This window comes from Diadema antillarum, unplaced genomic scaffold (genome assembly GCF_040938485.1).
Source record: "Diadema antillarum isolate AM-2024a unplaced genomic scaffold, OU_Dant_1.0 seq00000932_RagTag, whole genome shotgun sequence".
In the NCBI taxonomy this organism is placed as follows: domain Eukaryota; kingdom Metazoa; phylum Echinodermata; class Echinoidea; order Diadematoida; family Diadematidae; genus Diadema; species Diadema antillarum.
In genome coordinates, this window is record NW_027271783.1 from 1,619,458 (window position 1) to 1,633,609 (window position 14,152).

The 14,152-nt window shown below is 39.6% G+C and overlaps 1 long non-coding RNA gene across 1 annotated transcript; it reads left to right on the plus strand.

Annotated features, from left to right (window-relative positions):
* Positions 1 to 3,358: 3,358 nt before the first annotated feature.
* On the plus strand, positions 3,359 to 5,281 carry LOC139741549 (uncharacterized). Its single transcript, XR_011711628.1, has 3 exons — positions 3,359 to 3,428; positions 4,238 to 4,309; positions 5,183 to 5,281. It is a non-coding gene; the product is annotated as an uncharacterized lncRNA (long non-coding RNA).
* The last annotated feature ends 8,871 nt before the right edge of the window (positions 5,282 to 14,152 follow it).

Genomic DNA, 14,152 nt, shown 5'->3' on the forward strand with positions numbered 1-14,152 from the left:
AGATGTTCCCCCTTTCTACTCTCTTTCTTTGTGTGAGTTTGTTAATGAAATGTTCACCCTCTTTGTATACATTTATACGTATATGTGAACAATATACGCCATTTTCTTTTTCTCGCTGTACTGATAATAATTGATACTAATGATGCCACACCCTAATTTCTCTATAAAAAGCCTCCAGCACGTGACCTCACCTCTGATTGGCCCAGACCAGAGGATGCTGATAGCGTCCAGACCACCTCTAGGCCCTGTGCTCTGTCCATTAGATGGCAACTCTCCTCTGGTGCTCAGGGAGAGCACGCCCATGAACTTTTTACCCAAGAAAATGCCTCTAGCCCGTTGTAGTGCATGTAGAGCTGAATGGCAAGGCCTTATAGGACTATGTAAGAAAGGCCTCCCGTGGGACCCTACGTAGCTCGCCTTTTTTTTTTACCCCTCTTCCAGCAGTTTCCTGTTGCAGGTGTTGCATAAAAAAAAAAGGAGAAAAAAAATGAGGAAATGTGTATTCAGAAACCAGCGTGGTTGGATCAATGTGAGGAATGGGTTCTGGAGCTCGAGCCAGCATCAATGCAGCAGCCAGGGGACCTGTGTGGGGAACGGAGAGCGCGACAATGCATTCGACTGCTCTGCTGGGGGAAAAATGTGTGTTGATGTGGATGAAAAAAGAAAAAAGATGAGAAATTAAGAGCAGTTGGAAAAGATGCACCAAGTGTCACCATTGGTTACACTCCAGGATTGGATTCAGTGAGATGTTCTTCCATGCTATGGGCTCCCTTCTTACCAGGAGTGATCATTCAGCTCAATTAAGAGTGAAGATTGGATTTTGCCCATTACCTTTCCTTTTTTTACATGTCTGTGGTGGTGCCTCACTACTTTGGACCAGAGCTGCGTGGCAGTTTTTACATGGAGCGTGGTCTGAGCGATTTGCGTGCGTCACAAATGGCAAAGAAAAAAAAAGTGTTGGATCTGCATGTTGCAGTATGCAAATTAACTGTTTTTATCAATTCTCAACGAACTGTGTGTGTGTCGAGGGTCACAGATGACAACCTGTGATTAGTGATATACCAATGAACTCACCCTTATGTGTCATTTTTTGTCCAGTTTAGTTTTGTCGGTAGAGTGGCACAAAATGAACTTTGCTTACTTCATTCGTCTATGTGTCACGTAGGCATGGACTGAAGCACACAGCACCAGTGTAGGGCACAAAAGTCACCCCAAGTAGTACCAGGACAATGGAAAGTGGTTAAAAAGAGGCTGTAAGATGGGGCCTATTCGGTAGACCACGTCACTAGCTATGAACTGATGGGCGTGTAAATGGATCAGCCATTGTGAAATCTTATGAAAAGTTGGCCAGGGACATTTTCTCAAGAGTAGGGTAGCAGAGTGGACTTGGTTTTGAACTGAAATTAAGTGTTGGACTGTGCAGTGAAGGGCTGACAGGTTGTGTTCAACTTGTTACGATGCCAGAACCAAACAGCAAAGATGATGGACACTATGAAAGAAAGAAAGAAAGAAAAAGAAAAGAACCTAAAAACAAACAAAAAAAATGTTTGACATGTTCTGTAGATACTCCTTCCAGAACCATCAACACACGACTGTTCAACACAACGGTATGTGGGTAACTTGCAGTGTGGGAACTTGCGTATGATTCAGTTAGGAATGAATATAATGGGAAAAAATGTAAAGAACAATTTGATTTATCTTCAAGTTAAAAGAAATGAAATTTTCTTTTGGATTTTTTATACTTTCTCAAATTATGATGAAAAGACTTTGGCATAAATGTGGCAGGGTAATAAATTGGGTCATTTTGATTGTTTTCAAGACTTCTGTCATTGATTGATGCAAATTCAAAGGGTTGGGAAGTTACGAGTTTCAAGTGACATTATTGCTCAGGAAGATTTAAAATGAAGTACATTCCGATTATGTAATGGCTGCCACAACAAGCTAAGAATGTAACATTGAAGCCAGTGCTTGGGAAGAGGTTTTAAAAGACTAGTGATGTCAGTCGCATATCTTTCAACGTATTTCGCAATGTAACGACCGGTTATTTCTTGGAGCATGTGACTGTGTCACTGTATTCCATTCACGAGTGTAACTTGCTTCAGCAGTCTTGTTGCTTCACCATTCTTACATTTAGGTCAGGTTGATTTCATTAACAATTGAGCTATAAAGGAGTGCACGATGCTACTTGTAGTTTTGTCTGCTGTGCATTCCTGTACCGTACTTGTGGCATAAGATGTAAGCGATGGTGGATTTATGTGCATACTTTTATGTCACAGTTTTCGATAAAGATGAAAACTTTGTTTGGAAATTCTCTTCCAAAAATTCTCACTATTAAGGGGAGTAATTATCCTCTCAAAAATCTGAATTGTTGAAAATGACTTAATGTGACGTGCTGTCTGCAGGAACTGTAAAATTCAATTAATTTCTGCATAGTGTCGCTTGCTTCTTCTTGTTCCAGTATAACAGAATGCACACCAGAAAATATGACTCAATTTTTTTCATGCCATAATACGTACCTATTAAAAGTTAGGAAGCTGTGGAGCACCATGATTTGGTCATAAACCGATGTGTTTGGTTGATGTTTTTTCCCCATGTCGCACTAGGCGGAGACGGCCTGAGGGCAGGGACTACCGTCATCGCGGCATGAAGCGGCGGATGGACTCTAGCAGAGATGGTGAGGTTGTCCTTTAGATTCACTGACAGGGTTGATATCTTTTCATTGACATCTAGGTGGTATAGATAGTGCATTTGTAGCATGATTTATGACGGTTGAACCCTAACCGTGTTTTATCTGCCAGTTAGCTCTTCTGCCAGAGTGCTTTCTTTACTAGTTGGCTTGAGGTGGGTTTTTCTGAAAATGCCTTGATGTATTTGTTTGATATTAAAAGAATGAGAGATCACGGGAGTTTATCATTGTTCAGTGTTGTGCATTGTAAGTATTGTCAATGCTTTTATGGTACAGGTCACTCCCATTATAATGGACACAGTTATAACAAAATTTCGGTTACAACGAAGTAAAAATTCAGGCCAGACCATCATCCACCCTATGTTTGTTATTCTTTTTTTGTTTGGTTATAATGAAATTTGGATATAACGAAAGAAAATTGCCGGTCCCAAGGACTTCGTTTTTAATGGAAGTCCACTGTATGCTGCTTCATAGGTGTATGTTGGGAGTAGCTGAGAGTATTAAAATTTTGGTGCTTCATTAGATCCGTCATTGTCTCTGACAATTAAACTGCATTGGGTATCAGCAGTGTTTCAAAGTATTGGTTCCAAGGGGGTAAATACATGCTTATGTCTTGTTGTTGTTGTTTCTCTACTCTACCTCTATCTATCCCATGTCAGATCACCGGAGGCGCATGAGACCCCCTCCTCCACCCCCTCCACCACCCCTTCTGGATCCCTCAAGGGACCTCCTGATAGGCCCGGTAAGTTTTCTTCATCTAACTTTCCTTGCGAGATGGGGCCACTGCTAGTTGGCCAACACTGCATCACTACTTTTCAAACAATCTTATGTTTCATGTGTATTCTTGATGCCTCTGATATTTCCATCCCTTTTAACTTGTTCCCTACAAGAGTCTAAAATCTGAACAGACTTTGTGCACATCTCAGGATATTCCTGTAGGCAGTGACTTAAAGTGTACTAATACCCTTGTGTATTTGTGTATACAGGTAGAATACACAGAAAACAGCCATAATTCACCTGTGATAGCCCCTGAAAGTATACATATTTCAATAAATCAAATCATATCTCTTGTAACAATTTGGCACTTGTGCTTCACATTGAAGTCCTGCTCCAGAAGCACTGGTACTGATGTGTGCGCATTCTAGCTATATGCGTATGCTCTCAAGAATAATAGTAAGATCCCATGTTGATCGGTTTTGCTGATCGCGCACATGCATTTCTTATCACTATCACTCAAGACATATTTTGGAGAATTGATATTGCAACAGTTTGATTGAAAGAACCAGGTGATCGACTAGTCTATTTCAAGTCGTTTTTTGTTTTGTAATACTCTTAGAATTCACATTTGAAGCCCAGTAAATAAAGATCAGGTGACAAAAAAAAAATCGAATATTTTGCAGAGGGCATATCTTGAGTATATTCTACAGATATGTAGCAAATACAATACTCAGGGTATGGGGACGAATGGTTGATTGATGCTTTCAATTCCTCGCCATGTAACAGACTGAGGGATGGAAGTAATCAATCTTTTTTTCTCTCTCCTCTCTGCAGTCTTACTCTGACTATCTGAGGGACTACTCTAACCGCTCCATGACGATGTCGATGCCTCCCTACCCATCCACGGTGAGATTCCTTCTCCGTCCGTAAGGGAGGGGTGCAAGAGAGAAATGAAATCTGTTCTAACTGGTCATAGTGGCCATAAAGTTGTTGTTGTTATTCTAAAGATTGAAAGAAGAGAGAGAGAGAAAAATGGGGCCCTATACAAATAAAGGACATAAAGGCCATAAAGGCCATAAAGGCCATAAAGGACAACTTCACCCAAATGTGTCCATTGAGTGAATGCAGCAATATTATTAGAACACATCAGTGAAGTTTAGGGGAAATCAGACAATTTGCTCAAAAGTTATAAATTCTGAGGTTTCAGTGCTGCCATTACTGGATGAGAAGACTATAACATTTTGTTGCGTCACTGCAAGATGATATGAAGAAATTATGAAAAGGAAATTGATGAATCTTTATATATAGACCCAGGGATATCTCATGGTGGCATACCTTTACATTGCCTAGGCATAGAACGAACTTGATATGAGGTCTGCAAACATGAACTGATGACTTGGTAACAACCTTTGTAGAGTGTGATCGCATAGTAGTGTTCCTATGCATGACCAATGGATTTTGTGCTAAACTGATGCCACACATTATCAAAGGAATGTATCAGACATGTGTTTGCAGCATTCTATGCAGAAAGACTTGTATGATTTTCGCTAGATGCGAAACGAGTGAGAACAGCATAGGACTGCCTAGTTTGCAATGAGACTCATAAAAAAAAAAAAAAGATTCATAAACACCCTTTCCATGTTGCATTTACATCAAGACTCAATTATGCACTTAGTCATAATTTTTTTTTTACTTGTGCATATGTATATGTCATATCAGTTGATACAGCAGTAAATAACAGGCAATCAAATGTTTAATCCATGTTGTGTTCCATTGCAGAGCTACTCCTATGACCCACTGGCCCCCTTTCCTCATCAGTATACCCCTCGTCTCCCCCCACCGGCCCCGCCCCTCTCCTCCCATCATCGCCTTGGTGACTACCCTCCTCCGCCCCTCTCGCCCCTTGGGTCCTCCCGCCGTGAGAGGGAGCACCGCGATCACCGGGACCGGGACAGGATGAGCGAGCGCCGGGCGCGTCGCGGGGAGCACCGCAGCCACGACCGTTCTCGGCGTGAGCGAATGAAGGACCGGGAGCGTCGTATGGTAAGTGGCTGCCCGTCTCTTATCTCTTGTCACCGTATTCTTAACCATTCTCAGTAGGTACAGTCTGACCTCTCCTATCCAGCCTCCCTATATCTGGATCTCTCTATTATCACGATGTGGTCTTGCCGTGATTTTTTTTTTCCAATCTAATTACAGGAGAAGTGGGATTTCAAACTCAAAACAAAATTCCGACACCAACTCACATGGATTAGATATTATTCCCAACATGGTCACATCAAATTTTCATCTAAATAACGTGCAGTTAGACATTCACTACCCTCCAAATCACCGCAAGAATATGGACATTACAGGTGATCTTTCATCAAGCAGATTATGAGAGAATTCTGACTGCAGATCAGCTGACGAGGATGTGACATGTTCACGCAAAATTGATACATGTACATGTAGCTACCATTAGGTAGGCAGCTGAGTCTCCCATATCTGGCTACATCCCTTATCTGGATGAGCGCCGGTCTTGACATGTCCAAATAGGAGAGGTTGGACTGTATTAGCACATTGCCAATGTCCCCCTGAAGAGTGAGTAATCACAGAGCTTTATGAGGGGTACATCAGGGCCCCATTGCATAAAAGAATAGCAACTCTTGCTGGAATGGCAACTGCCTATAGCAAGTATTCTCATTTTTCAAAAAAGCATGCTTCCAACCCTTGAGATAGCATACTTAGAGTTTTTTGGGAGACAATATTTTGGTATGTCATCAATTTCGGAAAATGATAGTTGTTTGCATATTAGTTGAAAATAAGGCCACCATGAAATCTATGATGTGTACGCTTTTTCAGTGACATGTTAAGGTCATTAGATGTAGTCTGCAGAAGATGGGATTTTAACCCTATATTAACGGGGGGGGGGGTCAAATTCACCCCCCCTCGACATTTCGCGCAAAGATTTTCCCGCGTTGTTTCATGACTTTTTTCATTGAAGTCTCCCGCATATTTTGAGACCAAATTTGCGACGTCCGGGTACACCGTTCTGAAGTTACGTAATGTTTTGCATATGCATGTCAACCCGAAAACAGCTCAAATTCATGATTTCGTGTGCAAATCCAATGCAAATTGTGTTTTTTTGTTAAATTGATATAAATTAGATTATTTCAACTTTTGATTATAGAATTAATCAATTCTAATGTAGATAAGCTTGAAAAAGTCCCTGCAACAAATTTTGGCGAAAAAACAATAGAAAACAAAAGGTCTAAAAATACAATAAAATACATAAGAAATTAACAAAACAATGAAAAACAAAAGAAATTGATTTTGATTGTGCTATTTTTTTACAAGAAAATTGTTTGATGTGTCTTGAGGAATTCTGACACAAAACTTAAGCTATCCTTCAGCCTTTTTAATGGAGTTACAGGTGAAATTATGATTTAATGCATAAATTTGCATAATTGATTTACTAAAAATAGAAAGTCAATATTTTTCTATTGTATGACTATGTAATCTTGTAGATGACATCCGGCTCTATGTTCAGCCAAAATTTTGCGGCAATCGCGCGATCGGCGGTCGATATCTGAAGGGGGGTTCAAATTGGCCCCCCCCCCCCCAGTAAAAACTTGGTCTCAAATAGCCCAGTTAAAATAGGGTTAAAGCATATTTACTTCATCGTAAAACATGACTGATGTTAGCAAAGAAACTCTAGTGTAATCTCGTTGAAAGCAGTGAAACATTTTCTACAAGTAACTGAGAATTTGGAAAAATGTTCTCATCTTCAATAGAAACAAAATTAATTGTCAATTTACATACTCTGGTACACTCTGTATGATAATAAAGGCATAATTTACCATTCGCAGATAAAACAAAAACCCAGCATTAGTGCTTCAAAATAGTTCTAGAATGTGATTTAGGGATAGAAACGACCAATGTAGAAATTTGAACCAGTATGATTGATGTTAAGTATTGTTGAATATACAAAATGTGAACAATAGATATAATAGAAATGTTTCCAGACTAAACCGTCTACAGTTATGGTTTAATGAGAAAAATAGTGATATCTTCTTATATTTCAGGCTTTATCGAAAAAAAAATTATATGGTAGGATGTTTTGTGATACAACTGACCTACACATACTATGCATCAAAAGTTATATCTTGAACATTTTTAAAATCACTGCTCCCAAAGGTAAACAGGACAGGAGATGATATTTCACAAGCACTGAATCTCTGGGATTAGGTGGATTCAGGTAGTTCTCTGTGATTTACGATGTTAAATATCAAGAATGCAGTCGCTTTTTGTTTTTGTACTGAAGAAACTGAGTTATAAATTTTAACTTATTGATTTTGCGTAAGCCTTCTCCCATCATTGACCTCTTACTTTCAGACCTACGAGCGAAGCCACGCGGACGAGTGCGAGGACTTCGTGCGCCGTACGTCAGGCAAGAGCGGCTACGGCTCGGGCGGCTATGGCAGCTCCCGGCACGGTGGACGCAGATGAGGTCCGATAGGACTGAACATGGTCAGATGGAAAAAGATATTCACACCGTGAGCTATTTGTTCATAGATAATTTCTTTCTATGATGCACCTGTGAAGATGAGGTCCGATAGGACTGAACATGGTCAGATGGAAAAAGATATTCACACCGTGAGCTGGTATTTGTTTGTAGATAATTTCTTTCTCTGATGCGCCTGTGAGCCGCATCTGGCAATGTGCTCTGATAATGTGAGTGCACTTTTTGTGGATGTAATGTGGGATGACGTCTGTCATAGAAAAACGGCCTACACTCTTACCTCCTACGTTGTCACATTTCATAACTTTTGACTTGGACGCAGCCTCCTGCACATAATATATGCTGTTCTGCAATTCTCTTTTTTTTTTCACAAAGCAAGAGAGCAAAGTGAAGAGTGACCTAACATTGGCATTTATTTTTTAGAGGACCAATCATTATTGTAGTTTAGGGATGAATTAAGAATTGTACGTAAGATTTTATCAACCTATTTTGTTAGTATGTGTGGAAACATCAGATCATTCTTGATTCCAAGGTGCCAGTGCAGTGAAGCATTGTGCATTACATCATATTTGGAAGGAATTGAATAAAAGTGTTGGTTAATGCAGGGCTCGACACTAACTTTATTTTTCGGTGGCCCAATGGGGCCACCAAAATCATCAATTTCAAATTTTTGGTGGCCCGAGAGAAAAATTTGGTGGCCCGAAAAAAAAAAAACATTGATAAAAGTCCATTTTTTTTAATAAGTCGCACACTCACTGCATGCATTTATGCATTTCCGGCGCAAAAATTCACGAATTTATTGACACACTTTTCGAAAAATTCTGATGGCCAGAGGTGGGCCCCCAAATTTGCCCTTTTCTGAAATTTGGTGGCCCGACTTTCATTTTTGGTGGCCCCGGGCCACCGGGCCACTGTTAGTGTCGAGCCCTGGTTAATGTACTGAGAAGAATTTCCATTTTATATGTGTATTATATCAGATTATCTGTTCTTAACTATGTGAATTCTTCAAAAGATAGCTCTTAATGTTTGGTTTTGAGTGAAATTTTGGTCATTTTATTGTCTTTTTTTTCATTGATAGTTGTTTCCATTACTGAATGTGAAAGCATATATTGATTGAAGTCAACAAAATATGCTGGATATTGAGTGAAAAAAAGAAGAAGAATATTAACAGTGAAGTGAGAATAGAATCAATAGAAAGAGTTTTGAAATTTTGAGTGAATTAATTGTATACTCGAATACATTTCTTTGTCATGTATGTCACAGTCTCTTTGCCAATATCTGTGCTGGGAATGGCTATATGATTGTGACAGTTTGAAAGGGCTACATTATTGCCAAATGTTTTCTTGTACAAAGCCTTTTTGTTTATTTTTTTTATAACTTGTTTGTGATATTAGAATACACAATGTTTCATCCAATATACAAGAGCAGGCACAATGATCCCAGGTATAGAGGCAAAATTCTGGGATCTGGGTGCTGTGTTTGTTCTCATAAAAAATGGGTATGCTGGAATTACTCGTGCCCTCCAAGGCAGCTGGTTTTGGGGATTTACTTTCATATTGTTTTCTTTTCATCTTTTATCTTTCCCAGAGCAGAGTAGCTAGCAGCCCAGTAACACCTTGCGTGAAAAAAAAGGGTCCTGTTTATATCAAACTTGAATCATACAATCAAACATACGCCTAGATACTCGATTTTGAGTGGCTGATATATGACTATTCTATGATTTTGTTTAATTTCAGCTTTTTAGCCAATGAAGACCAGCACTTCCTTCTCAAGAACACATTATAAATGTTGTCAGTCATTTGCTGGTTTTGACAGGCTATATTGTTGATATCTTAATCATGGAAGTGTGTAGAAGCAGAGGATATATCTCAAAGTGTTCTTTGGGACCCAAACTTTCTGCCATGCTCATATGCATGGCTCGACACTAACTTTTTTGTTTGGTGGCCCGATGGGGCCACCAAAATCCTAAATTTCAAATTTTTGGTGGCCCGAGAGAAAAATTTGGTGTCCCGAAAAAACAATAAAAAACATTAAAAGTCCTTTGTTTTAATGAGTCAAATATTTAAGTTTTATGATAGTAAGAATTAGAAGTTGGACATATCTACTCATAAATGAAATTCAACAAACTCGTAACACTCACTCTCAGGCACTCATTCAGTCCTTTTCATCCATCCTTTAAACAAATTTAACTGCTAATTTCTGGTGCAAAAAGTTACGAATTTATTGACATAATTTTCAAAGAATTTTGGTGGCCTGAGGCGGCCCACCAAATTTGCCCTTTTTGAAATTTGGTGGCCCGACTTTCAGTTTGGGTGGCCCCGGGCCACCGGGCCACCGTTAGTGTCGAGCCCTGTCATATGACATTAAAGGGCTAATGCACTGATACTTTCTAGCACACAGGAATGTGTGAGTATATAGTATATAAGAACCGACGCAGCATTTCATGCATTGTGTTTAACATATTCATCACATGTGCTTTCTTTGAGAAACGATTGCACTTACCTGTCAGAGCGACAGTTCATATCCGAGCACTTGACTAAAGTCGGTGCAAAGTTTAATGAATTACCTGATATTGACTGTGGATGCAAGATTGGTGGCAGTTTAACATTTCAAGAGACTTAGTGTGCCATAGATACTCTGTGTGGTGGAATTATGTGAGAGAAAAGTTTCTTCTTCTGATTTGATGCTGAAAATCTCTGTCTTGAAGACTAAATGCAGCCTCCGAGTATTGGAAACAAATTATGGTGCAAAAATTAGAATGTGGCTGTGGAAGTGTGCAAAGAAGGGAAATACTCTAATATGATCATGATTAATCTGTTTCTCCCATGATTGAACACAATGACCCAAATTCAACACACCAGTGTCAGGTTTTGACAAAGTCGTGAAGCCTTCGATTATTTGAATGTTAGGAAATCCATGAAGAATATATATATATTTGGTTGGCACATTGCAAAAAGTGAAGCGTCTTGCATCTTGTAGCTGAGGCATTAAGAGCATGATACTGTCTTATTTTTGTGTGTTCATTGAAAAGAAACTTGCTTGTTGAAGATAAAGCACACAGCCTACAGATTCTCCAACAACAACGAAATATCCTTTGACAAGGAGTCGTATATATACAGAAATGTAATTCTTTATGGAACATGCAAAAAGGAAACATCAAACTGCATCGTGTGTGTGGAAGTGGGGCTGCCTGCGGCTCCTGGTTTGACTCTGCAAAACTTGATGGGAATTTGAAGGGAGTTACTGTGTGATGTTTGGATAACACATGTGATGAAGAGATGATTACTGTGCTGTCTATTATTGTTCAGCAATGTCTGAATCATGTGTCAAATTGACTTTCATCATACAAGCCACTTTGGATGACAAGCAACTTAATGGCGAATGCCATTCCCTCCACTTTTTTCCTGGAATTTTAATCGACTAATTGACAAATACAGGATACTACCAGCATAACATACTCCTCAAAACTGGTGAAATCATGCTGCTACACTCAGATTTTGTTACATTAGGGTTTGAAAGGCAATGAAATATGAAGAACCATTCAACTTAAAGGGGTGAGAAAATTACTTTTAGTGAGTCTGTCATATACAGGCTCTTTAGATGAGAACCCCTTCATCAAACTCCTCATTTTGTATGTACCTACCTCATGCACCAACCCTTGTAAACCTGATGTTGTTTGATATAAGGTGACTTTTTGCTTTATGAATTGCACTTGAGATAATGACTTTCAGGTCATTGAGCAGTAGTTTGTTGACAAAGTAAACCAGAAATGGATGTTTCAGGAATTTATTGTGCCGTAGAATTTACAGTAATCAAGGAGAGAGACATTATTAGTATCTGATTTGATTGTTTCTCAGGGGAGTTTTAAAGGATTTCTTCATGTCCATTGTTTTTTAGTGGAGTTAACAGAAGCCTGTATACCTGCCCAGAAGTATCCCTCCTTTATATTCATTGTCGATGATTCAATACACATTTCTGCAAGTGCAGATGACCAGTTTGTTACATTAGTGCAGTCCCACATACTACATTTAGTGTAAGCGGAGATACCTTTATGCATATGTTTGGGATGCCAGTTTTCATGCAAAAGCCTGAATTCAGGCCCTGGAGGTATCAAAGTTCAGGTCCTTTTTTGTACAAAGTAGCTTCGTTTAGATATACGTATTTTAGGCCCTCTCTTTCATTCTAAATGGTGTCCCTGATACTTGCTAGTCTATTTCAAAAACAGCGTGCAGTTTAGTTTTTTTCTGAATACAATTCATCAAACATCAGTAAAACCTGTACAAATGTACTTACATGTTATCGATACGACTTTGGGCCAAAAATGTAGATCTGGCCAGCCTGACAGCGCGCTTTTGCATTTGAAAGAAAAAGCAATTGCGTTGAACTTTTTTCAAAGTGCTTGGGTTCCAAAAATGTGTATATCTGACCCGCCTGGCAGGGGACTTTGCACTTGAAAGAATAAGAAATCGCTTTTGAAACTTTTTTTTCCCCCAAGTTTATTGGTTTTGGCAAGGCTAGTGCTTTCAACAGCTGATTGGCTGAACAAGTGTGTAATTGATTAGGGGTGTCAGATCAAGTTCAGACATACAATGTATTATTCTAATAGAGGATAAGATAACTCATGACTCATTCAGCAGTAGATCAGAGTGATATTTTTCTTCCCTGGCGTAACTGGTATTCCCCTTTAAAGTAAATACCCTCAGTGGTATTTTGATGGTATCTGTAATACGGAGTGACAAGACAACACATATCCAAAGCCTTCATCTGTAGTACATGTACATGTCTGTAGTACATGTACATGGCATCTGAAATCACATTGGAAAGTGTGAGTGCATATTCTGGGTAGTGGTACGGTAGAGCAGTGAATCAATGACAAAATGGGAGATCGGGCAGAGTAAAGACATTCTTGTGAGAAGATTCTGGAATATTCTAGATGTGTTGACTTCTTTCTTTTCATTTTCATGGCAGACGTAGAAGGAATATGCTCTGTTTTTGTTTTACATTGAGCACACATGTCTATGTTTTCTATAATTGACGTTGTGTATCTGTATATATTTAGTTAAGTATTTGTATATAAACTAGTTATTAGATTTTTTTCCACCTTCTTTTCAGATATATCTTTGATCTCTGGGTAAACTGCCAATCAGACCAAAGCTAACATTGATATATGGTTATCTTTGCAGCACTGCTCAATAGGAAGGACTCTGATGCTTCAGTTGTATTTGACTGTCTGTCAGATGGAATATTGACTTGTCGCGTAATTTCAACTCTTTGAAGCTTCGATTTTGCCCAGAGGCCAACGTATGCAAGGTTTAACAGATGTATTTATGACTGGAATATGAAGGCAGTGTACAGATGTAATAAAAAACAAAGAAAAATAGTGCATATTGCACTTTGAAATTCCACAACGTAAACAGCTGAATCTTGTCCCGTGTGTGTTAACTGGTGTGAGGTGGTGAGCTGTACAAAATATTATTGACTGCCGAGGTACAGTGGAACCTTGTTGTAACGAAGTCGGATATAGGGAGACACCAGATATAACAAGGTCATTTTGCAGGCCACTCCTTTCATATTTGTTAGTCTTCATCCCTGATATAACAAGCTACTCCAGATAACGAAATGCACAATATAATGAGGAATTTCACTGGTCCTATGCAGCTTGCTCCAACTAGTACCCCTTTCAGTAACTCCTAAAATAAAATTGTAAAATTTTGAGTTTATGAATGGGTCGGGCCAAAGTGGCCTGCGCCAGGAGCGGTCTATTTTGGTGCTGCTGAAGCAAGCACCTGGCGTGGGCCAGGCTCGGGCCTGGTGCCAATCGGAGAGGTTATAAACGATAGAAGCGCCAGGCTCAGGCCAAAATTCCTTGCACGGTCAAAGGTCACAATTACCTGGTTGTGCCCTCCACCGGAGCGCACGTTCAGTTACCATGGTAGTTATCCCTTACGTGACCGAGTTTTTGAGTGGGACATCATAAAAGTAGCGCAGCTTTGTAGTTACTGAACGCAATTTTTACTGCTTGGCGCGGGCCAAATTAGCTCAGGCTAGGAGGTGGCCAAAAATGCACAAGTTACTGAAAGGGGTATAGGTTTCCTTGTACCATGGTACTCCGCATGCCCTCTATTCTTCAGTAGTTTTGTTGACAGGGCAGACCAATTTGCACCCTGTACTGATACATGGAGAAAACCACAGGGTAGGATACGGGTGTGTGTGTCTGTGTGTGTGTGTGTGATGCTAATGCTCGGACA